At 43.4% G+C, this 24,410-nt stretch overlaps 1 long non-coding RNA gene across 1 annotated transcript in view; it reads right to left on the bottom strand.

The window, feature by feature from the left end:
- LOC131202044 (uncharacterized) overlaps positions 1 to 23,738 on the bottom strand; it is a 41,302-nt gene extending 17,564 nt beyond the window's left edge. Inside the window, exons 1-4 of the long non-coding RNA XR_009156049.1 lie at positions 23,103 to 23,738; positions 19,135 to 19,420; positions 17,742 to 17,884; positions 4,461 to 4,538 (exon numbers count right to left, since the gene is read on the bottom strand). This is a non-coding gene — a long non-coding RNA (uncharacterized LOC131202044). The remainder of the gene's footprint in view (positions 1 to 4,460; positions 4,539 to 17,741; positions 17,885 to 19,134; positions 19,421 to 23,102) is intronic.
- Between the last annotated feature and the right edge of the window lie 672 nt (positions 23,739 to 24,410).

Raw genomic sequence — 24,410 nt, 5'->3', positions numbered from 1 at the left:
TCTGTGGTACATGACAAACTTCTCCTAAAACTAAAATCCTACTGCATCTCCGGACTCCTCCACAATTGGATAACAGCTTTCCTGTCAAACAGACAACAAGTGGTCAAAATAGGCAATGCCCTATCAAATCCTGTTCCTGTCAATAGCGGCATTCCACAAGGCAATGTTCTTGGACCAACACTCTTCATATTATACATTAATGATCTCTGTGACCATATTATAAGTAATTGTGTTCTCTTCACTGACGATGTTAAACTGTTCAACACTACCAACAATACAGCTACTCTTCAAAAAGACCTTGACTTTGTGTCGGAATGGTCAAAAACTTGGCAACTCCAAATCTCAACCAGCAAATGCTCTGTCTTACACACTGGAAAAAGAATCTGAACACTAAATACAAGCTTGATGGACATTATCTTGTAGATGACCCCCACCCCGTTAAAGACCTTGGAGTTTTCATATCAAATGATCTACGTGCCAAAGCCCACTGCAACTACATCGTAAAAAAGGCTTTACGAGTTGTAAACTTAATCTTGCATAGCTTCTTCTCCAGAAATACTATACTACTAAACAGAGCATATAAAACATTCACTAGACCAATTCTTGAATACAGCTCGCCTGTCTGGAACCCATACCTCATTTCGGACATTAATACAATTGAGCGTGTCCAGAAATATTTTACAAGAAGAGTTCTCCACTCCTCTGATTACAACAAAATACCTTATGCCACCAGACTTGAAATTCTGGGTTTAGAAAATTTAGAACTCCGCCGCCTTTGACATGACCTGAGTTTAACTCATAGAATCATCTGTTACAACGTCCTTCCTGTTGAAGACTACTTCAGCTTCAATCACAACAATACACGAGCACACAATAGATTTAAGCTTAATGTTAACTGCTCCAATCTTGATTGCAGAAAATATGACTTCAGTAACAGAGTTGTTAATGCCTGGAATGCACTACCTGACTCTGTGGTCTCTTCCCAAAATCCTCAAAGCTTTAACCAAAAACTATCTACTATTGACCTCACCCCCCTTCCTTGATCGGGATGCCTTATGCACAGTCACTCATGCGCTCGTTACCTCTCGCTTGGATTACTGTAATGCTCTCTACATGGGGCTCCCCTTGAAGTGCGCTCGGAGGCTTCAGTTAGTCCAGAATGCAGCTGCGCGGGTTATAGAGGGAGCTACGCGTAGCTCCCATGTAACACCGCCCCTGCGCAGACTGCACTGGCTGCCTGTGGCCTTCCGGGTGCACTTTAAGGTGTTGGTTATGACCTTTAAATCGCTCCATGGCTTAGGACCTGGGTACTTACGGGACCGCCTGCTGTTACCACACGCCTCCCACCGACCCGTACGCTCCCATAGAGAGGGACTTCTCAGGGTGCCGTCCGCCAAACAATGTCGGCTGGCGGCCCCCAGGGGAAGGGCCTTCTCTGTGGGGGCTCCCACACTCTGGGACGGACTTCCCCCCGGGTTTCGCCCAAAACCCCACCCTCGGGCATTTCGTCGCGAACTCAAGACTCATCTTTTTATCCGCGCAGGGCTGGCTTAAATTGGGATTTTAATGTTTAAATTTATTAATTTTAAACGGGGTTTTCTTAGTATGGTAAATTTTAATTATTGGGCTAATTTAAAATAAGTTTTTTAAATCGTATTTTAAACTTGTATATTGTATTGTCGGTTTTATTATGCCTGTACACCGCCCTGAGTCCTTCGGGAGAAGGGCGGTATAAAAATCAAAAAAAAAAAAAAAAGATGTCTGTAAGGGGCGTGCATAAGAGCACCAACGTGCCTACCGTACCTGTCCTAATGTTCCCTTTGATTGTATCCAATTTCATATAGTTATTCCATACTTATGATTATATATATGCTTATATATCGTATAGTTATTTCATGCTTATGCTTATGTATACTGTTGTGATAAATAAATAATAAATAAATAAATAAATAAATAAATAAATAAATGTGACATGCCAACATGTGTATGTGTGTATATATATATATATATATAAATTTTTTAAAATTTGAATTTATATCCCGCCATTCTCCGAAGACTCAGGGCGGCTTACACTGTGTTAAGCAATAGTCTTCATCCATTTGTATATTATATACAAAGTCAACTTTTATTGCCCCCAACAATCTGGGTCCTCATTTTACCTACCTTATAAAGGATGGAAGGCTGAGTCAACCTTGGGCCTGGTGGGACTTGAACTTGCAATAATTGCAAGCAGCTGTGTTAATAACAGACAGACTTAGTCTGCTGAGCCACCAGAGGCCCATATGTATATGTATATGAACAATATGATAAGTTATGGAGAATTCTGGAAGATGTTCCTTGAACCTACTACACTTTCTCAATTTCATATATCTGGGGCCAGTTCATACATTTGTTGCCTAAAGAGGAAGAATTCTCACTCACTCCAAAGTCAAGATGCATATTATCTAAGGCTAGTTTGTTATCCTGATAACTGAACAGAAAGCCTCATGACCTTTGTAGGAGAATGAATATCATCATCATCATCTCAACAACATTTGCTACTGTTTTGCAATACTAAAACCAGTTGTTTCACCAGTTGCAATTGCCTCCTTAGCCTCACGATAGGACCAATCCCAATTACTCTGGGTGATTAATAGTTGGAATGAGATGAAGATGGAGGAACAAATGCTTATATTTGACTCTTGCTCCTTTTCAAAGAGGAGACAAAAGGGGAGAGAACTTTGCTCCAAGAGTTGGAAATCGCACGGAAGGTATAATTTTGGTGGTAGCCACAAGGTGGGATTAGGAGGAAGTGAAATCTTCTGAGCCCTTGATAGGATCATCTCAAAAACTTAGTATCAAGCAGCACAGAATGTTATATGCTTTGGTCATCTGTAGTTTCAACGTTAGCACAAATATGAACAAGGTGTGTCTTTGTACTAGTGTAGCCACTCCTTGAGGGGGAGGTTGGAATCTCTGAAACATTTGGGATAGTCCACTCTGGGAACAAGAAATAGGGGAAATGAGGAAAGAAAGGGGAAAAATGTCAAAGATCTCTAGGAATGCTGGCAGCCTGAAATAAACAAGTTGTCTCAGGAGAACTTATAGAACTTTTAACAAGTCTTCATATTCATTTTTTTCAGGTATGCTAAGCTCTGCTTAATAATTGCTTATGGCATTGTTTTAAGTGGAGAGTCACCATGGTATATTAATAAAGATGCTGGACTAAGGCTGGGGAACTCAGGTTTGAGTCCATCTTTGGCTAAAAAACCTCAATTGATGCCTTTAGGCTAGTTTATTTTCTCAGCCCAACTTATACTGCAGGGTAGGAGTCATGGGGAAAAAAAATAAAGGAAGTTGATCTATGTATGTGGCTTTGAGTTCCTCAAGGTAAGGCAAGATAGAAATCAAATACATACACACCTACAGTGGTGGGTTACTCTTGGTTCTATCAGGTTCTATAAGAACCAGTAGTAAAACCTGCAGCAGGCTCCGCCCACCCAGCCTGACATCACCAAGGGGCTTCTGTGCATGCGCAGAAGTGCGCGCATGCGAGCAAAGCGAGCACGCATGCCCGCTCCTGTTGCAAACTGGTAGTAAAGATAAGTAGAACCCACCCCTGCATAATTACCATGATTTAATTGTATTAGTATACAAATAGGACGTTGAGCTTGTCGATCGAAAGGTCGGCAGGTCAGCGGTTCGAATCCCTAGTGCTGCCGTGTAACAGGGTGAGCTCCCGTTACTTGTCCCAGCTTCTGCCAACCTAGCAGTTTCGAAAGCACGTAAAAATTCAAGTAGAAAAAATAGGGACCATCTTTGGTGGGAAGGTAACAGCGTTCCGTGCGCCTTTGGCATTGAGTCATGCCGGCCACATGACCACGGAGACGTTTTCGGGCAGCGCTGGCTCTTCGGCTTTGAAACGGAGATGAGCACCGCCCCCTAGAGTCGGCAACGACTAGCACGTATGTGCGAGGGCAACCTTTACCTTTACCTTATACAAATAGAGGATGAGTTGATCTATGAATGATGACTGCAGAGATGTTGAAACAAAATACTAAATGTGGGAGACTCTGAACAACAGCCACATTTAAGAACTTTCAGAAACATCAAATGTTTCAGAAGTAGGTGAGATACAAAATGTGAGAAAAACACTAACAGCAAAATGAATGTGTGCATTTTATACCATCTACCAAGATAATGCAAGAAGAAGAATTATCCGAGACACTAACATATTGAGAAAATAAATCCAAGATACTGAGGTCTTTCCATTTCCAAATCTTTCTGAAATTTTGCATGTTTGCAAATCTAGGCAGCTGTCAATTCTTTTGATCTAATACCTGATTAAGAAAACTTCCAGCTAATCAGTGCTCAGTTTCAAACAATGGGCGGATAGTAATTGATTCAAAAGAGATCAAACAAAGATTGGGGGAGTAGAGATGTCAATATCTAAGGTACTTTAGAGGATATTCCCTACTTACATGTATTAGAAGATGGGGTTAGTTCAGCATTCTGGTCATTAACAAGTTGGAAGGCTACAGGAACTGATTCAATATGCACTGAAATATGACAAAAACAGATGAATCAGCCAAGCTTCTAACCAAATGTAGAGAATGACACAGTGGCCAAAAGACTGGAAGAAGTAAATCTACCTTCCAACATAAAAAAAGAGACTTAACAGAGCATACAAACTATTGTACAATATTTACTTAATTTATATCCTGCCTTTATTATTTTTATAAATTATTCAAGGTGGTTAACATATCTATCACTCCCTCTTCCTTCTCAATTTCACATGCCATTAAAATAACATTTAGGATCAGCCAATCCAAATTAGAGCTGTACATGGAAGAAGAGATGTCACATGTTTCAGGTGACTTTAGAAAAGTCTGAAGAACAGAAGACGAAATTGCTGTAATATACATTGCATTATTGAGAAAACCAAAGAATCAATCTATCTATCTATCTATCTATCTATCTATCTATCTATCTATCTATCTATCTATCTATCTATCTATCTATCTATCTATCTATCTATCATATCTATCGTATCTATCATCTCTGTGTGTGTGTGTGTGTGTGTGTGTGTGTGTGTGTGTGTATGTATGTGTGTATGCAGGTTTTGGTATGTTTGGGTCTTTTTCCGTGTAAGATTGGAAGTATTTAGGCAACGTTTCGATGAGATCTCACTCATCATCTTCAGGCTTTGGCTTTGTTCTTATGTGAGCAAAGTGAAAGAGCAAAGAACAAAGCCAAAGCCTGAAGAGGATGAGTGAGATCTCATCGAAACATTGCCCAAATACTTCCAATCTTAGACGGGAAAAGACCTGAACATACCAAAACCTGTATACATATACCCGTGAAAACCTACGAAAACATATATATATGTGTGTGTGTGTGTATTTGGGTTTTCTCCGCGTAAATTGGAAGTGTCTTGGCGACATTTTGAAGTCTCATTCGTCATTTATTATTTTTATAAATTATTCAAGGTGGTTAACATATCTATCACTCCCTCTTCCTTCTCAATTTCACATGCCATTAAAATAACATTTAGGATCAGCCAATCCAAATTAGAGCCGTACATGGAAGAAGAGATGTCACACGTTTAAGGTGACTTTAGAAAAGTCTGAAGAACAGAAGACGAAATTGCTGTAATATACATTGCATTATTGAGAAAACCAAAGAATCTATCTATCTATCTATCACTCCTCTTCCTTCTCAATTTCACATGCCATTAAAATAACATTTAGGATCAGCCAATCCAAATTGGAGCCGTACATGGAAGAAGAGATGTCACACGTTTAAGGTGACTTTAGAAAAGTCTGAAGAACAGAAGACGAAATTGCTGTAATATACATTGCATTATTGAGAAAACCAAAGAATCTATCTATCTATCTATCGATCTATCTATCATATCTATCGTATCTATCATCTCTGTGTGTGTGTGTGTGTGTGTGTGTGTGTGTGTGTGTGTATATGTGTGTGTGTGTGTATATGGGAGTGTGTATGTATATGTGTGTGTGTGTATGTGTGTGTGTGTATATGGGAGTGTGTATATATGTGTGAGTGTATATATACGTGTGTGTATATGTGTGTGTGTGTGTGTATGTGTGTGTGTATATATGTGTGTGTGTGTATGTGTGTGAGTGTATATATATGTGTGTGTATATGTGTGTGTGTGTATATGGGAGTGTGTATGTATATGTGTGTGTGTATATATGTATGTGTATATGTGTGTATGTATATGTGTGTGTATATATATGTGTGTGTGTGTATATGTGTGTGTGTGTATACATATACCCGTGAAAACCTACGAAAACATATATATATGTAGGTCTTTGGTTATTCGGGTTTTCTCCCGCGTAAAATTGGAAGTGTCTTGGCGACATTTCGACGAAGTCTCATTCGTCATTTATTTATTTTTATTTATTATTTAAACTTATATACCGCCCTATCTCCCAAAGGACTCAGGGCGGTTTACAGGCATATAAAAACATCAATATACAAATTAAAATAATCATTAAAAGACTTATTCTAATGCCAATAATTAATAATACCAATTATTAAAAATAGAAATATAAATATTAAAATCAATTTAAAACCCCTCTAAATTTAAAAATCTAAGCCAGTCCTGCACAGATGAATAAATGAGTCTTGAGCTCGCGACGGAAGGTTCGAAGATCTGGAAGTTGACGGAGTCCTGGGGGGAGTTCGTTCCAGAGGGTGGGAGCCCCCACAGAGAAGGCCCTTCCCCTGGGCGTCGCCAGACGACACTGCCTAGCTGACGGCACCCTGAGGAGTCCCTCTCTGTGAGGCGCGGGTCGGTGAGAGGTATCTGGTTGCAGTAGGCGGTCCCGTGATAACCCGGCCCTATGCCATGGGCGCTTTAAAGGTGGTCACCAAAACCTTGAAGCGCACCGGAAGGCCACAGGTAGCCAGTGCAGCCTGCGCAGGATGGGTGTTATCACGGGAGCCACGAGGGCTCCATCTATCACCGCAGCCGCATTCTGGACTAACTGTAGCCTCCGGATGCCCTTCAAGGAAGCCCCATGTAGAGGCGTTGCAGTAATCCAGGCGAGGCGTCACGAGGCGTGGTGACGTGCATAGGGCCTCCCGGTCCAGAAAGGCGCAACTGGCGCACCAGGCGAACCTGGTAGACGCTCTCCTGGAGACGGCCGTCAAGTGATCTTCTAGAGACAGCCGTTCATCCAGGAGGGCGCTAAGTTCGCACCCTCTCCATCGGGGCCAATGACTCGCCACCGATGGTCAGCCGCGGTTAGCTGACTGTGCGGGATGCCGGCATCCACAGCCACTCTGTCTTGGAGGATTGAGCTTGAGCCTGTTTCTCCCCATCCAGACCCGTCGGCCTCCAGACACGGGACAGCACTTGATAACCGTTGGGGTGGTCGGTGTGGAAAAGTACAGCTGGGTGTCATCCGCATACAGCTGGTACTCACACGAACCCACTGATGATCTCACCCAGCGGCTTCATGTAGATGTTGAACAGAAGGCGAGAGGATCGATCCCTCGGCACCCACAAGTGAGGCGCCTCGGGGCCGACCTCTGCCCCCTGTCAACACCGGCTGCGACGGTCGGAGAGATAGGAGGAGAACCACCGATAAGCGGTGCCTCCACTCCCAATCCCTCCAACCGGGCGCAGCAGGATACCATAGTCGATGGTATCAAAAGCCGCTGAGAGGTCTAATAGGACCAGGGCAGAGGAACAACCCTATCCTGGCCCTCCAGAGATCATCCACCAACGCGACCAAAGCCGTCTCCGTGCTGTAACCGGGCGGAAACCGGACTGGAGCAGGTCTAGATAGACAGTTTCATCCAGGTGCAAGGAAACTGATATGCCACCATACTCTCTACAACCTTCGCGAGCGGGTTGGAGACCGGCGATAATTACCTAAAACAGCGGGTCAGGAAGGCTTCTTGAGGAGGGCCTCACCACCGCCTCTTTCAAGGCGGCGGAAGACACCCTCCACCAAGGCGCTCGTAATCGCCTGGAGCCAGCCTCGTGTCACCTCCTGCGTGGCCAGCACCAACCAGGAGGGGCAGGTCCAGTAAACGTGGTGGCATTCAGCCTCCCAACAGCCTGTCCATGTCCTCGGGGCGACAGGGTCAAACTCATCCCATAAAATGTCACCAAGACCACCCTCAGCCGTCTCACCCGTATCACGCAATCTTGGTCCAAACCATCCCGAAGCTGAGCGATTTTATCGTATAGATAACCGTTAAACTCCTCAGCACATCCCTGCACGGGTCATCCCGCTCCCCTGGTGAAGGAGGAGCGGGTCACCCAAACAGGGCGGCTGGGCGGTTATCTGCCGATGCAATGAGGAGGCGTAGCTACGCCTCGCTTCCCTCAATGCCACTAGGTAAGCCTAGTATAGGACTTCACTAGTGTCCGATCAGCTTCTGAGCGGCTGGACCTCCAGGAACTCTCTGGCGTCTTCTGGCGCTTCATCCTCTCAGCTCCTCGGAGAACCAAGGAGCCGGTTGGGACCTGCGCCGGGTCAGAGCCGCAAAGGCACGACACGGTCTAAGGCCCCGCGGCCCGTTCCCAGGCGCATAACAAGTTCCTCAGCCGAGCCGTGAGCCAGACCCTCAGGAAATGGCCCAAGCTCCGTCCGGAACCCTCCGGGTCCATCAGGCGCCTGGGGCCGGAACCAAGCGTGTCGGCTCCGTCTCCCTGCGGTGGTGAATGGCGGTCAGAAAGTCCAGGCGAAGGAGAGAGTGATCTGACCATGACAAAGGTTCAGTGACTATTTCCTTTAAGTCCAGATCTCTCACCACTGACCAGAGACAAAAATCAGGTCCAGAGTGCCACCCCAATGTGAGTAGGGCCATCAACTACTTGGGTCAGGTCCAAGGCCGTCATGGAAGCCATGAACTCCCGAGCTGCCGTCGATGGCGAGCGGACGATGGCAAGTTAAAGTCCCCATGACTAAAAGTCTGGGGTCTCAACTTTATGCAAGTAGCCAAGCCGATTCCCCGATACTTTGTAACAAGCTTGAAAACAGCAAGAAAATGGAGGCGAATTGTTAACAAGTTAACGAGTGGAAAGCGAAAGTGATACTTTCAGCGTTTGTCTGCAGTTGGTAATTTGCATGTTACTTGCTGCTTTAACTTTTTAACTCTTTGCTGCCTGTTGATAGAATCTAGGGAGATTTTTAAATATTGCTTTAAAAGACTGTGTTTTTTTAGAAGCTAAGAAGATTTAAAGTGAATATTAAGTTGGAAATAAATAAATAAATAATTTTATAGAAGATGGCAGCCAAACAATTAAAGTCTACTGTAACAAAGAGCTCTGGAACTTTATCAGCTGGTGCCTCTCCAGCTCATACAGCAGAGACTAGAACATTGAATTTAGAGGCGTTACAAGAGAACTTAAAAGGTTTTATAGAAGAAAAATTTAAAGTAATAACTGATGAGATGTCTGAAATGAAAGAGCAGATATCAGAAATTCAAGTGGGAAATAAAGAAGTTAAAAAGAAGGATTTGTAATGGCAGTACGAAGTTTGGCAACGAATGTGATTTTATTGGAAGAGGAGGTTGAAGAAATTAAGCAACATAATTTAAAATTAGAAAATAAAATGGATGAATTTCAAAGTAAAATGGAAAAAACAGAGGATGAAATAGTTTTGATACAATATAGAAATATGGAATTTGCTCTTAGAATTCGAGGTTTGAAAGAAAATAAGGAAGAGAATTTAAGGAAATTTTTCTGAAGTATTTGCTGAGATATTAGCAGCTCGTCCAGCAGATGTGGCTTATCAAATTGATAAAATATATCGTGAATTCTTGGATAGCAAGGCAAAAAAGTTGCCAAGGGATGTTGTTATTTATTTTACAAACAGAACAGTGAGAAATCAGATTTTGCAAGCTCATATAAGGGGAGAAGATTCAGATTGCTGGTCAAGATATTTTGATATTAAAGGAAATTCCACCAAAATGTTGAGGGCTAGGAAGGAATTTGCCTTCCTGGTGAATGAACTTAAAAAACGTCAGATTGAATATAGATGGGATATTCCAACTGGTATAATAGTATACTATGCAGGGAAAGTACATCGTCTCAATACAGTTGGAAAAGCAAGAGAATTTTATGTTGAGGTATTAAAAGTTGGAAGTCTTCCCCCATTGGAAGCTAGAAGCAGGAGGTTGAAGTGAAGGAAGAGAAGTGAAGCAGGTACAAGAACAGATTGTGATGGAAGAAGATTTACTACAAGTGTTGGAAATACCTACGACGGGTTTAGATTCAAAAGAACAAAGGCTGACAAGAGCTGCTGCTAAACGCAAGGAACAAGAGATGAAGGCACAACAACAACTGGCAACTACTACAACGGAAACAGTGGGAGGAGCAAGGCCTAAAGTAAAATGTGATCTCGCTGCTGTTCCAAAAGTTTCCTTTGGCCGATAATGGCAATTAAACTATTATCTTGGAATGTTAATGGTTTGAATTCACCGCAGAAGAGAAGGAAAGTATTTCATTATTTGAAACAATTTAAAAATGACATTACTTGTTTACAAGAAACACATATTAGATCTTTAGACCAGAAATATTTGATAAACTCAAAACTGGGGGTACATTTTGTTGCCTCCTCTTTGGAAAAAAAAAATGGTTTAGTTATATATATAAAAAAGGATATATCAGCAAAATTAATTGAGGTGGATAAGCAAGGAAGATACATTGCTATTGAACTTTTGTTGGAGGGAAAGAAGGTATTATTAATAGGAGTTTATGCTCCGAATCAACAACAAGAAAATTTTTTCAAGTTTTTACATAAAAGAATAGTGTTTTGGGATTATAAATCATATATATTAATGGGTGATTGGAATGGTGTGTTGGATACTCAAAAGACAAAAAAGTTTAAGGAAGATGTCAAGTAGTAAATTACCAAAGGTTTTTGAAATAATGGAGGACTTGGAATTAAGAGATATTTGGAGAGAACATAATACAGAAGAGAGGATTTTACCTTCTTTTCTGACAGGCATCAATCATTTTCGAGGATTGATTTTATTTTGATTTCTAATGATTCAGTGACTATTTCCTTTAAGTCCAGATCTCTCAACCACTGACCAGAGACAAAAATCAGGTCCAGAGTGCCACCCCCAATGTGAGTAGGGCCATCAACTACTTGGGTCAGGTCCAAGGCCGTCATGGAAGCCATGAACTCCCGGGCTGCCGTCGATGACGGGCCGGACGATGGCAAGTTAAAGTCCCCCATGACTAAAAGTCTGGGGGTCTCAACTGCCACCCCGGCCAGCACCTCCAGGAGCTCGGGCAGGGCAGCTGTCACGCAGCAAGGAGCCAGGTACGTGATCAGCAAACCCATCTGGCACCTATGACCCCATCTCACAAAGAGGGATTCGCACCCAGCAATCTGAGGTACAGTGGTCTCCCTCGGCTCTAGACCCTATCTAATCACAACCGCCACCCCGCCACCCCTACCCTGAGCCCTCGGCTGATGGAATGCACGGAAACCCGGCGGGCACATCTCCACAAGGGGCACACCCCCTTCCGTGCCCAGCCAGGTTTCCGTAACGCCTATAAGGTCCGCAGCGCCCCCCTGAATAAGGTCATATATTAGGGGGGCCTTATTAACTACGGACCGTGCGTTGCATAACATCAGCTGCAGGCCCAGGCTCTGGGGGTCTTGACCATCCGGGGAACGGGAAAAGGACGAGGGATCGGGGCGTGCGACTGCTTGCAAACATCGGGCGCGCGCCCCCCCAGAACGATATGATCCCCCCCTTCCGCCATATCTGCCCCTCCCACTTACCGTGAAAATCGGGCCACCCTCACCAACAGGAACGCAATCTCCCCCCCTAACCTCTGAACCTATTAAAGAACCGTCACGAGCACGCGCAAGGACTGGCTCCCCTCCCGACGGGCTACCCCCAACGCCCGCCCTAACCCTCCCACCCCTTAAAAAAGCCCTATCTAAAAACCCCCAAAGGCTCTTTTTTTTTGCATGCCACCTCTGTGGGTCCCAGGACCCGTCATTGAGGCCGGCCCTTGATAATGCGGCGGGCCATTCCTGCGAGGCGGGGGCACCTCGCAGGTGCAAGAGTTCTAAGGCAGAATATCGCATAAATAGGTTAAAAGCATAAACAGGAGAGAGAAGACGACGTGAGGTAGCAATGTAATGTCTGGGGTGGCAGGATGTAATGCCAAGTCCAAGTGGATACCCATCTTCCAAAATGTCTTCAGATGGTGGCTGGCTTAAAGCTGGTACAAGCTGGTATAAGTCGCAGATACAGTCTGATAGTAAAAAGTTATTGTGACTCTGCGGAAAGCTTAGTCCTAAAATCCATCCTAATAGAGGTGGTATTCATCTCCCCCGTTCGTGGCGTCACCGAGATTTCCAAAGTGGATGTTTCCTCAAAAGATGTTGCAGAGTAGGGCCCCAATACACCATTCGGTCCCCAATCACCTTCCCGGACAGTCCCAAAAATGGCCATAACCCCTAACTCCAGCCGGCCATATGAAGTGCAAGATGACAAATGCAGCTGACCCATGTTGCAGATGGTAATGCAACTCCTAGTCCGAGAAGAGGCAGGCCCCGCTAGGCCTGACCAGGCCAAGCTAGGCCAGGACACCTCCGGTGGGGGCCACAAGAGGGATCTTTCACAGCCCTTCACCCTAGGCCCCTCCAACAAGTCCAGAGGGGGTCAGGGGAAGTCAAGAAGAGCTGGAGAGCCCAGAAACCATCCGAAGACGTCAGATGCCAAGAAAGCAACGAAACGGGGGGAAAAACCCAGCTGCGGCTTCCAACAGCCAAATCCAAGCCGCAGCCTCGTCCGTAGCCCAGTGGCTGCCATCCGCAGCTCGCCCATCCCTCGGCCTCGTTCCCGGCAGTCGGGGGTCCAGAGAGGCTCCCAGACCTCTCCCCCGGCTGCCCGAAAGATGACATACCGAATCGGGGGGCGAAACCGCTCGGCAGGCCACCTAGGTACCGGCGTCCTTCCTCCATGCCCAGCTGTTTCTTTCTTCGGCTCCCGCCCGGCCGAGTAGTAAAATGGCCGCCGTTCGCAGCTCGCTCTTCCCCGGCTTCGGTCTCGGCAGCCGTGAGTCCAAGGAGGTCCCAAGACCCCTCTCACGGCTGCTCAGATGGTAATAGACCTAGCCGGGGGGCGTAGGCTGCTCGGCAGGCCGCCTGAGCGTCGCCATCCCCCACTTCACCGGATCGTCGTCCTCCCGATCTCCCGGTTAAGCAGCCATCTTGCGCATGCGCAGAGTCTATCTTCAGGCTTCAGCTTCGTGCTTCTGGGAGCAATGTGTGATTGCAGCTGTTTCTTCCTTTTTAACTGCTAGTGGGGGTTTGAACTGATTGGGTGGGAGCTTGGCTGTGCTCTGATTGGATGGGGTTTTTTTTTGGGCTCTGATTGCCTGGGGGTGTGTCCTGTTTGGGTGGGAGCTTGGTTGTGCTCAGCTTAGTCTGAGTTGCAGGGGGATTTGAGCTGGTGAGATGCATTGCTCTTGTTTGGCTTCATGTTCGTGGTTGTGCTACATCTTCATAGTGGGTGTCAGTCTGCTGCATATATGGATTGGAGGGGTTTGAAATGGCTAATGTTGCAGCTGCGGTCTGGCTTCTGGTCCTTGGTCGTGCTTCATGATCACTGTGGGTTTGGGTCTACTTTCTGGGTGGATGTGTGGTGGTGACATCCTGTGTGGACCTTGTGAGTGTGGGTCTGGTGTCATTCCTCGTGTTAGGGACTCGTTTGTCAATAAGGGCGGGTTTCCAAATGGCTGGTAAGCGGGAGGTATCATCTCGTTTGTTCATGCTGTGTGGGCGTTTTTCTATCTCGATGGCTTCTCTGATTATTCTGTTGTTAAAGTGTTCAGTTTTGGCGATAGTTCTGGTCTTTTTAAAGTCAATATCGTGTCCTGTGGCTTTAAGGTGTTGGATCAGGGAAGAAGTTGGTTCCTCTTTTTTGACTGAGTTCTTGTGTTCTTCAATGCGTGCACTTATTCTTCTGTTGGTTTGTCCAATGTATTGATGGGGCAGGCGGTGCATGGGATTTCATATACTCCTTGATTTTCTAATTTTGTCTTTGGGGTTTCTTAGGATGGTAGATATTTTTCGGTTTGTGCAAAATGCTGTCTTGATGTTGTGTTTGTGGAGGATCTTGCTGATTCTGTCTGTGGTGCCTTTTATATATGGGAGGAGGGCTGTGCCGTTTTCTTGTTCTCTGTCTTGGGTTTTAGTTTCTTTTTGGATTAGTTTGGTAATCTTATTTCTCTGGAATCCATTGGATGTTAGTATGTTAGTGAGAGTGTGTAGTTCGGTTTTTAGGTGTTGTTCGTCAGCTAAGCGTTTTGTTCTGGAGATGAGTGTCTTGGCTACGGAGTTGATCTGTGCTGGGTGGTGGTGTGAGAGTGCGTGCAGATAGAGGTTTGTGTGTGTTTTCTTCTGGTAGATGGTGTGTCCTAGGGAGCCATTGGGTTTCCTGTAGACTAAGACATCTAGGAAGGGAAGTTGGTTGTTAACTTCTGTTTCCATGGTGAACTGTATTTTGGGGTGTAGGCTATTGAGGTGTGTGAGGAAGTTGTCAAGTTTTTCTTTCCTGTGTGGCCAGATTATGAAGGTGTTGTCTACGTATCTGAGCCAGAGTTTGGGTTTGTGATCAGATTTTTCTAGTGCTTGGGTTTCAAAGTGTTCCATGTAGAGGTTGGCAATGACAGGTGAGAGGGGTGATCCCATGGGTGCTCCTTCTATTTGTTTGTATTTTTGTCCGTTATAGATGAAGTATGTGTTGGATAGGCAGTGGTTGGTCAGATCTAGGATGTGCTTGGGGGGGTTATATTTGTTTTGGATAGCTGTCAAGGCTTCTTTGATTGGCACTTGGGTGAAGAGGGATATGACATCAAAGCTCACGAGTAGGTCGCTGGGCTGTAAGTTTTGTTTCTTTATGATCTCTATGAACTGGAATGAGTTTTTTACATGTGAGGCAATGGATTCTGCGTAGGGCTGTAGTTGTTTGGTGAGAAATTTGGCTAGGTTTTGTAGAGGTGAGCCTATGGAGCTGACTATGGGTCTGAGTGGGGTTCCTTCTTTGTGTATCTTGGGGAGACCATAGAGCTTAGAGCATCTGGATGATTTCTCTCTGGGAATGATTCTTTGTTGGATTTCTTCGCTGATGAACCCCCATCCAATCAGAGCACAGCCAAGCTCCCACCCAATCAGTTCAAACCCCCACTAGCACTTAAAAAGGAAGAAACTGCAATGACAGTTTCTGCAATCACACATTGCTGCAATGTGCAATCACACATTGCTCTCAGAAGCACGAAGCTGAAGCCTGAAGATGATGAATGAGACTTCGTCGAAACGTCGCCAAGACACTTCCAATTTTACGTGGGAGAAACCCCGAATAACCAAAGACCTACGTACAAACACCCGCAAAAACCTCAGAAAACAAATATATATGTGTGTATGTGTGTGTGTGTGTGTGTGTGTGTGTGTGTGTGTGTGTGTGTAATGGATTTTTCCTATCGAAGCAACTTGGTCTACCTAAATACGGGAGGGAGCATACTGCTTCCCTTTCACCTTTCAGCCTCGATCCAGGAGCCCTCCAGGCAGTCGCTTTCACGACAAACTATTTTAGCTGATGAGAGCTAAATAGCTTGAAATACTAGTCTCCCTTTATTTCTTTGTCAGTAAATTTAATACACACACACACATATTCTGCATGCGCAGAAGAGGTGCGCGTGCTCCCGTTCCCAAACCGGTACCGAAGGTAAGTGGATTTCGTCGCTGAGTCAAGGCCAAATTACCAGGCTGAAATTATCCTACTTCAGACATATTGTGCAAAGACTCTCTGGAGAAGGCTCCAATACTGGGAAAGATAAAAAAGGGAGAGAAGAGGATGACCAGCAGCAAGGTGGATGGTTTCAGTTACAGTAGCAATGAGCGCCCTGTTGAAAGAGCTGAACAATCAGATTAGGAACAGCTCATCAGGGAGAAAAATCAATGTAGTTGCTTAGAGCCAACTACAGCTTGGTGGCATGTAACATCCTTAATCAATTGCTTTGTCCCTGTTCCTTTGTCTTATGGCTAAGCAGTACCCCTTCCCCAAAATAAGGAAAAAGAAACCATCCGGATGGCAAATTTCTGTTCCCTTAAAAAGACTGGTAAATCAGGGTTCCTGCATTTGAGCTCTTTTAACCATCCATCGGACTGGTGGGAGGCAAATTGGAGGAGCACAGATCACCCTTTAAAGGGAGAGAGCACAGCATTCCCAATTCAGGAACAGCAATTGCTTCCTTAGAATAAGCTTCCACTCCAAGACTGTTTATCTTCCAATTAGTTTTGGGCTGGGCAGTTCTTCGAATCCTGAAGACCTTCAAAGGGAGCCATAGCCTCTGCATAGACCACCCATGTGAGACCTTTCACTAATGTTGTCTTCCGACAGTGTTTATAACGATTGAGATTTTACATTGCCATAAATAGTAGATTCCTATCTCTGAAGTGAATGAACATCAAACTCCTGAGTGGCCAAAAAAAATCACCTAATATCAGTCTTTTGATCCGATAGGACAGTGATGGCTAACCTTTTACGTCACCGCGTGCTGGCCTACGTGCCGGAAATGGCACACAAAACCATCCTGCCTGGACCAGGCGGCCTTGCTGGGAGCGCCAAAACCCGGAAGAGCAGTGTTCCATTGTGCATGCGTGAGCTGGCATCTGAACTTCCCATTTCCGGCATGGACGCACGCCCAATGAACTGTTGGCGATCGCGCATGCATGCGACATAAACCTGGAAGTTCGGGTGCCGGCTTGCGCATGTGCGACAGAATGCTGCTCTTCTGGGTTTTGGTGATCCCACACGCGCAAAGGTCAGCTGGCTGGCATGGATTTGTGCACAGGAACATGGAAAAGGAGCCAGCAAGGCTGCGCATCCCTCATGGGATAGTTCTGCATGCTGCTTTCCCGGCACATGTTCCATAGGTTCACCAACACGGCTATAGGACAGTCATTTTCTTTTTGTTTCTCTAGGAGGAGCCATTCTAAATTTCTCACAGTAATCTTTTCCACTTCCTTAACTCAGGTACATTTTGCTCTTCCATCTGATTGCATTTCATACCTAGGTTTTCTCTTCCACCTTCCCTTGGTTGTGAAAGAGGCAACAGGGAAAACAGTGGGTAAAAATCCTGGGGCCAGTTTAGAGGCCAAGCTGAGAAGTGAAGTGAAAAAAGGAGAAATTCTCAAAAGATGTCAGAGTTGTACATGCATTTGACACAAAGCAGTTGCTTGTATTATGGAAATAAATCAACTTCTCATTTGTAGCAGGGATGCACAGCCTTCTCCAGGCCTTTGACGACAGAAAGGGACAACATGCCACAGCCAACTCGCTTCGGTCAAGTTGCCTTGGCCAACTCTCCACGGGCCAACTGTCCATGGCCAACTTACCATGGGACAACTCGAAGCAGGACAATTTAACAATTGCATGTAATTATTTAAAATAAATTTTAAAATATTTTAATTTTAATTTTTTAATTTTATTCTGCTTCTCTTTTTGCATCCTTTCTTTAATGATTTTATTCCACCATTTCTTTGATATTAGTGTAATTCTTGTCCTGCAGTGAGTTGTCCCATGGTGAGTTGGCTGTGGTTAGTTGTCCCGCAGAGAGTTAGCTATAGCAAGTTGGCCTTGGTGAGTTGGCTGTGGCTAGTTGGCCACGCTGAATTATTATAGACCCTTTGAGAAGCACCCATCAGATCACACTAAGTGAGAGTGGGGGAAACTGTATTTACCTTTCTTTAAAATGCCTTTAAGGTCAGTCTTGGTTCATTTCATTAGCAAGCGTTGTCTCACGGTCTCACTTACTACTTGCTTTTAATTCCCAACTTCAAATTCTTATTCCAGGTTGACAACGGGTCTACTGACAATTAGCTGGCTGGGGGAAAGAAATAAAGAGATAATCTAATTTTTGCCTTGTGATTATCCAGCAGCAATGCAAAATCCTTTGCTTCACGACAGCAGTCCTTGTAAACAGAAGGTCAAATGACCAATATATTTGTCTTCCTGGGCAGTGCACAAGTCAGCCATGAAATAGAATGGATGGGGGAAAAGGCCAGAGAAAATAATGAATCTACCAGACTGTCAGGTCAATCACCCCTAATGTTTTCCCAGTCTAGTTGCAGGGCCAGTCTTTGATCTAAAAAACTTTGTCCCTGGTTTAGTTGCTTAAGTCTGTTGCTCCTGTTAAACTGTTACCAAAGCCAGCGCAGTTTGACAAGCATTTCTTATCTCATTAAGCAGGAAGAACACTTCAACATGAGAATGTTCTCTTAGGCGTTTACTAGATTACTTTCATAGGTTAATTTCTCAGCCTGGGCTGATGGTCTTAGCGCAAGCCTGAGCTTTCGAATTTTAAGACATGGGTGAAGGACTGCTTTGCATTTATATTCATCTCTGATAGGATGGCACTGAGAGCTTTATATCAACATCCCCAAACAGGCCATGGCATCGGTCTTCACTTTCTCAGCTCTCTGCAGCTTTTAAAGATCACTTGTTGAAAGGCATCTCAGTATCCATTTGTCTGGTTTTTGTTTTGCTAAGATCAAGCATAGGCTAAAATAAAATTTAAAAAATCAACTATTGATCATGCTTGATCATGGCTCTCAGCATAGGACTCAAAGCTGGACTGACAGCAATCCAGTGAAGGCAGGAGCTTTCTTTCACAATATGCTTTTTGTGGCTTGCAGAACTGTAAAATCAGATCCAAGCAATTCGTTAACAGATGTCTTGTAAGCAATCTTTCCCATCCCATCTGTACTGAGAGAAACACGACAAAACATGCTTTTTGGACTCCTATGTACATTTTCAAGTCCGTTCAATCGTTATCATTCTTTCTTCCCACCTTTTCCCTGTTTACATTGCTGTAGAGCATTGTTTGTTCATGCCGATACGTTATACATTTACAAGGCCAGCTTTAAATAAATGGAACCAGTATTCTAGTGTTTAAAAATATTCAGGAGAAGAACACAGTTTAATATATTATCATCACTGATATTTCTATATTTTGTAACAATAAAGTAAGTTTTATTCATAAGGAAGTCAAGCATCATGCCTCTAGCATCACCGCAAATATCTTGCATATGTTTGTCCATAAGCACATTAAACAACCAAAGAAATATCACATACCTTTCTTTTTGCTTGATGTTGAATTATTCTCTAAACATTTGATTTTTTTTCCTGTGTTTTTTTCCTTCCTCTTCAAGTTAATTTTGATTCCTGATGTCCACATGGTTGGGCAGTTTTCTAGGCAGCATTTTCAGAAGTGGTTTGCCATTGTCTCCTTCTTAGGGTTGAGAGTAAATAAGTGGCCGAAATCTGTAGAGATTCTCAATCATCCAGATCATGGTTGTCCCAAAGGTGCTTTTTTTCAGGAGGCAACTGGAAGAAGCTTCTTGGAGGAGAAGTGAAACATCTTCAAAAGAAAAAAGAAAAAAAAACCCCAAGAAAGTCCATTTTGCCTCCTGAAAATGGGATAAGTGGCCTAAGGTCACCCAGCTGGCTTTGTATCTAAAGTGGACTAGAATTCACGGTCTCCTGGTTTCTAGCTACACCAAGCTGGCTCCCAATGTATGCATATGGAATATGAAAAGAACTTTAAATTCTTAATGCCTGACCTTCGGACCTTCCGTCGTGAGTTAAAAACACACCTATTTATTCAAGCGGGACTGGCATAATAGTGTTAAATTTTAATTCGGGGTTTTATTAATATTTCTAAAATTTTAAAACTAAATTTTTAATTATCAGCCTTTTTGTAATTTGCTAGGTTTTAAATGTTTTAATTGTATATATTTCGTGTTTTATCTTTGGCTGTACACCGCCCTGAGTCCTTCGGGAGAAGGACGGTATAAAAATTTAATAAAATAAATAAATAAATAAAATAATTCCACATTGGTGTAAAAATTCCCTCACTGAATTCGTTTTATCACGTGCATTGTTGTATAAAGAGGCATACAATAATAAGCAACTCACAATTACTGGATTGTAAAACATCAAACTTGAGAAAAGGAGAAAAGAAAGGGTTTCGGGTACCATTGCTGACACAGATACCATTCCCAAAAAACCTATGGGCATGGCCTATAGAACAGTGATACTTTTTGATTATGGTTTTGGCCTTTCTGGTGAAAAAAATTATCCCTGTTAAATGAAAACATGGCTTCAAGAGTGTTACTGTCTGTTTCCCCTTTCTTTTTTAGTTTTATTGCTTTTTAATTGATAACAAAAAAGAGAAAAACACAGAAATAAGGATAATGGATATATATAAAAAATCCTTTTAAAAGTAAAAAAAAAGCCTTTGATGATCGCACGGCTCAGCTGGGATCATCAGAACCCTTTAAAAGTTTTTTTTTTAACAACCTCTTGGCTGAAGAGGTTGTAAATAAAAAAAAGGTTTTAAAAGGCTCCTCTGGTGATCCCAGCTGAGTTGCCTGATCACCAGAACCTTTAAAAAACTTGTTTTCTACAAGCTCTTCAGCCGAAGAGGTAGTTAATACAATCCTTTTAAAAGGTTCTGGGCTGCGATCAGGGAACTTCAGCTGGGATCGTCAGAGGAGCCTTTTAAAATCTTTTTTTCCTCTGGCAATCCCAGCTGAATTGCCTCATCATCACCGGCTTTTAAAATCACTTTTTTACAACCTCTTACAACAGCCCATGCCAACCCATCCACCCCGTGCCCACTTACCTATAATTGCTCTCCTTTTGGGCTCACAAAGCCTTGCTTTGCTTCGACTGCTGCAATCAGTTGCATCAGCTAGCAACTGAATCTGCCTGCCTGCAATCCATCTCCTCGGTGAGCAACTCAATCTGCCTGTCTCCAATTGAGTAAGTAAACTATTAAAAATAGTTAATTGGGTTTTTTTTAAGGAGTTGGGTTTTTTTAGACAGCAATTTAAAGTTAAGGAAGTTTTAAATTTAGCTGCTTTTATCTAAAACAGGAGTCTCCAACCTTAGTAACTTTAACGCTTGTGGACTTAAACTCCCAGAGTTCCTCAGCTTTCCTGGCTGAGGAACTCTGGGAATTGAAGTCCACAAACCTTAAAGTTACTAAGGTTGGAGACCCCTGATCTAAAAATATAAATGAAATAAAATAATACAATAAAATATTTGTGCAGCTTTCTGATGTTTGGTGTGTTTCTGTAGTGTTTCACTCTAACTACACAAACACACAAAATCTCACAAAGCTGTATGTGGCATTGTGTGTGTGTGTGTGTATGTGTGTCAGTTGTATTGTGTTGTGTGTGTGTAAAGTGTGAAAGTTGGTTTTTGAGCTTTTTGTGGCTGTGTGAGGTTCCTGCTTGTTGCAGGGGCCATTTTGAGTGAAGTGCAGCTGCTTTTACATTGTGTGTGAGTCAGTTGTGTTGTGTGTGTGTAAAGTGTGAAAGCTGGTTTTTGGTACCTCTTATTGTTTTGTATACTTTGTTTAATATTTTTATTATTTATTTTTATTAGCCACGCCTACCCAGTCATCTGACCACCAAGCCATGCCCACCAATTAAGTCATGCCCACAGAACCGGTAGGGAACATTTTTAGATTTCACCCCTGCACCTAACTGGTATTTGCCAGTTCTCTTAAAAGTTCGCTACCGGTTCTCAGAACTGCTCAAAATTTCCGTTACTGGTTCTCCAGAACCTGTCAGAACCTGCTGGATTTCACCCCTGATATATTAGATACATAATTCGAGAGAATACTATTGTTTGAAAATTTTAGCTTTTCTTGCACAAATTTATTTACATAATCCACTACTTTCTCTCAGAACTTGGTAACAATAGGATAGTATAGAAACATATTTTTAAAGAAGTAATATTCTTATTGCATCTCCAACAACCACTGTTTTTAAAAGTCCTTTTGCAATGTAATGGAATCCAATACATTTTAAATATTATGTTTGTTTTACTGGCCATAATTTGATGTCCACTGGTATTCTTGCTATAGAAGTTAAGTCATTCTCCCATTGACTAGACAATACAGGAACCTCTGTATCTTTATTCCACCCATTTCTTAATAGCTGAAAATCAAAACTGACTTACTAATAACAAATATCTATAAAAATAATTCTGGAGTTTTTTGTTTTGTTTTTTAGTTTTAAAGGTTTAAAACTTTAATGATTGTAAACCACCAAGAGTCGCCTCTGGACAAGATGGGCGCCATATAAGTTGAATAAATAAATAAATAAATTTAACAAGTTGCTCTAATATCTCAGGTGTCTCAAAAGCAGAAAATGCTGTTGATCCAATGTTGTTAACAAAAATGTTTGTAAATATTGCCATTGGGTTATATCTGATAGATGATATTTATCTTTTCCCCCTTTCAAAGGATACCTCCATTTTGAACTAGGTACTTAAAAAGATTGGAAACTTTAATGGAGACTTGCATTGTAAAGCTAAGTACAGTTCTTTGCTCACCTGTCCAGATCACTTGTTTGGAATAAACAGTGATTGTTATTAGTGCAAGGAGAAAAAGAAACCAGTATAGAGTTAGTTCATGTCGTACAACCAAAATTGGAACAATAATTTCTATTGCTAAGCAAGGAGGTTGTTAAGTGAGTTGCACCCAATTTTATGACCTTTTCCCTATGGTTTTTAAGTGAATCACTATGGTGGTTAAATAAATCAAGTGGTGGTTAAGCAAATCTGGGTACCCCCATTGATTTTACTTGTTGAAAGCCGGCTGGGAAGGTCATAGATTGTGATCATATGACCCTGTGATGCTACAAATACCGTAAATCAAGGGGAAAATTCTGACAGGTCCTGGAGAACCGGTAGTGGAAATTTTGAGTAGTTTGGAGAACTGGCAAATACCACCTCTGGCTGGCCCCAGAGTGGGGTGGGAATGGAGATTTTGCAGTATCCTACCCTGTCACACCCACCAAGCCACGCCCATAGAACAGGTAGTAAAAAAAAAAAAAGAATTTCACCACTGCCTCAAATACAGTACAGTTGTGAAACATCTTACTGTTGATCGCATGGCTGTGATTGTCGTAAGTGTGAGAACCAACTGTAAGTTGTCATAAGTGCGAGAACCAATCATAAATCACATCTTTCAGTGCCAGTCTAAACTTGAATGTTTGCTAAATGAATAATTGTAAGTAGAGGACTACCTGTATTCTTTATCAGCAGCCCCCAACCTTCTGGGCACCAGGAACAGGTTCCATGGAGAGAGTTTTTTCTGCAGACCAGAGGAGGTGTGGTTTCGCGTGCTACCTGCATCCCATGGATGGGGCTTCTCTTGTTTGCGTGGCCTGGTTTCAGGCATGCAGCCGACTGGTGCCAGTCCATGGACCAGGGGTTGGAGATCTCTGTTCTATATAGAAAGTGTTGTGGCCTGTCGGCCGCTGGTCCCTCCAGCAGCTGAATCAGAGGAGGAGGAGGAGGTGTGGGAGTCAGGGTCAGCATCGGGGCAACCTGGGAGCTCCGAGGGGGAAGAGGGAATGGAGCTGGCAGAGAGAAAGAGACCCGCTTCTGTCAAAAGCCCCCAGGTCTGGAGGTGGTTGATGAAAAAGAAGAGGAACAGCTGGGTCCAGTGCCTGACGCGCGGATGCGCAGAAGGCAGAGAAGGGGAGAGCAGTGCAAAGCCGTGGGCCGATCCTGAGGAAGGAAGAACCACCGCCGCTAACGAGGCCCCACCCTAGCTCTGGGAATAAAAGTCAGGAGGTGGAGATGAATAGGTGTGGCAGACAACTATTCATCTTCCGGCCGGACGGATTTGTCAGCATTCCTAATAAAAGAATCTTTTGAGTTCACGCCAGAGGGTTTGTCGGGTTTGTGGAGCTGGGTCAGAACAGAAAGCAGGAACCCAGAAAGAAAGAAGCAAAATTGGAATTAGATGGTGAGTGAGTCTTTCCACTAACCAGGAAAAACTCATAAGTTGTGCAAATAATTTACACTTTGCACTTCTTCTGAATAAACCCAAAGACTAAAAGTCCTAGGCCATGTGAGAAAAGACAAACAATGTATGTGATTCTAGGTGACTCACTGTTTCTCCTTCTCACCTATTCTTCAGGTTGCTGCAACAATATTTGGAATCATTATTATTTGATTAATTGCTGAGTTTCTTGGAAGACGGGTTGCAACTGCAATCATAATTAAGCCTCACCTAAGGAACTACCTAGGGGCTTAGACCGAGTCTAGCATTTTTAGCTTTAGAATATTAAACAGGTTTATTAAAAACATTCACTCACAAAGAAAAAACAACAACAAAAAAGCAAGAATCCCAATATCTGAAATAGTACAATCGGGTTCTTGTAAGTAGTGATTTCTGCTTGGTAGAAAAGCTGATTCCACCCACCCCGCCTCTCTTGTTCTGTTTGCATCGCATGTCATGCTGCAGGCTTCCTTGAATCACAGCACAATCCTAGAACAGCATCACCTCTGCAGCGTCTGAAATTTCCGCTGGCGGAGAGCCAGTG

This window comes from Ahaetulla prasina, chromosome 1 (assembly GCF_028640845.1).
Source record: "Ahaetulla prasina isolate Xishuangbanna chromosome 1, ASM2864084v1, whole genome shotgun sequence".
Taxonomy (NCBI): Eukaryota; Metazoa; Chordata; class Lepidosauria; order Squamata; family Colubridae; genus Ahaetulla; species Ahaetulla prasina.
The sequence above is the reverse complement of the archived record's forward strand: the minus strand, read 5'-3'. Positions and strand labels throughout refer to the sequence as shown.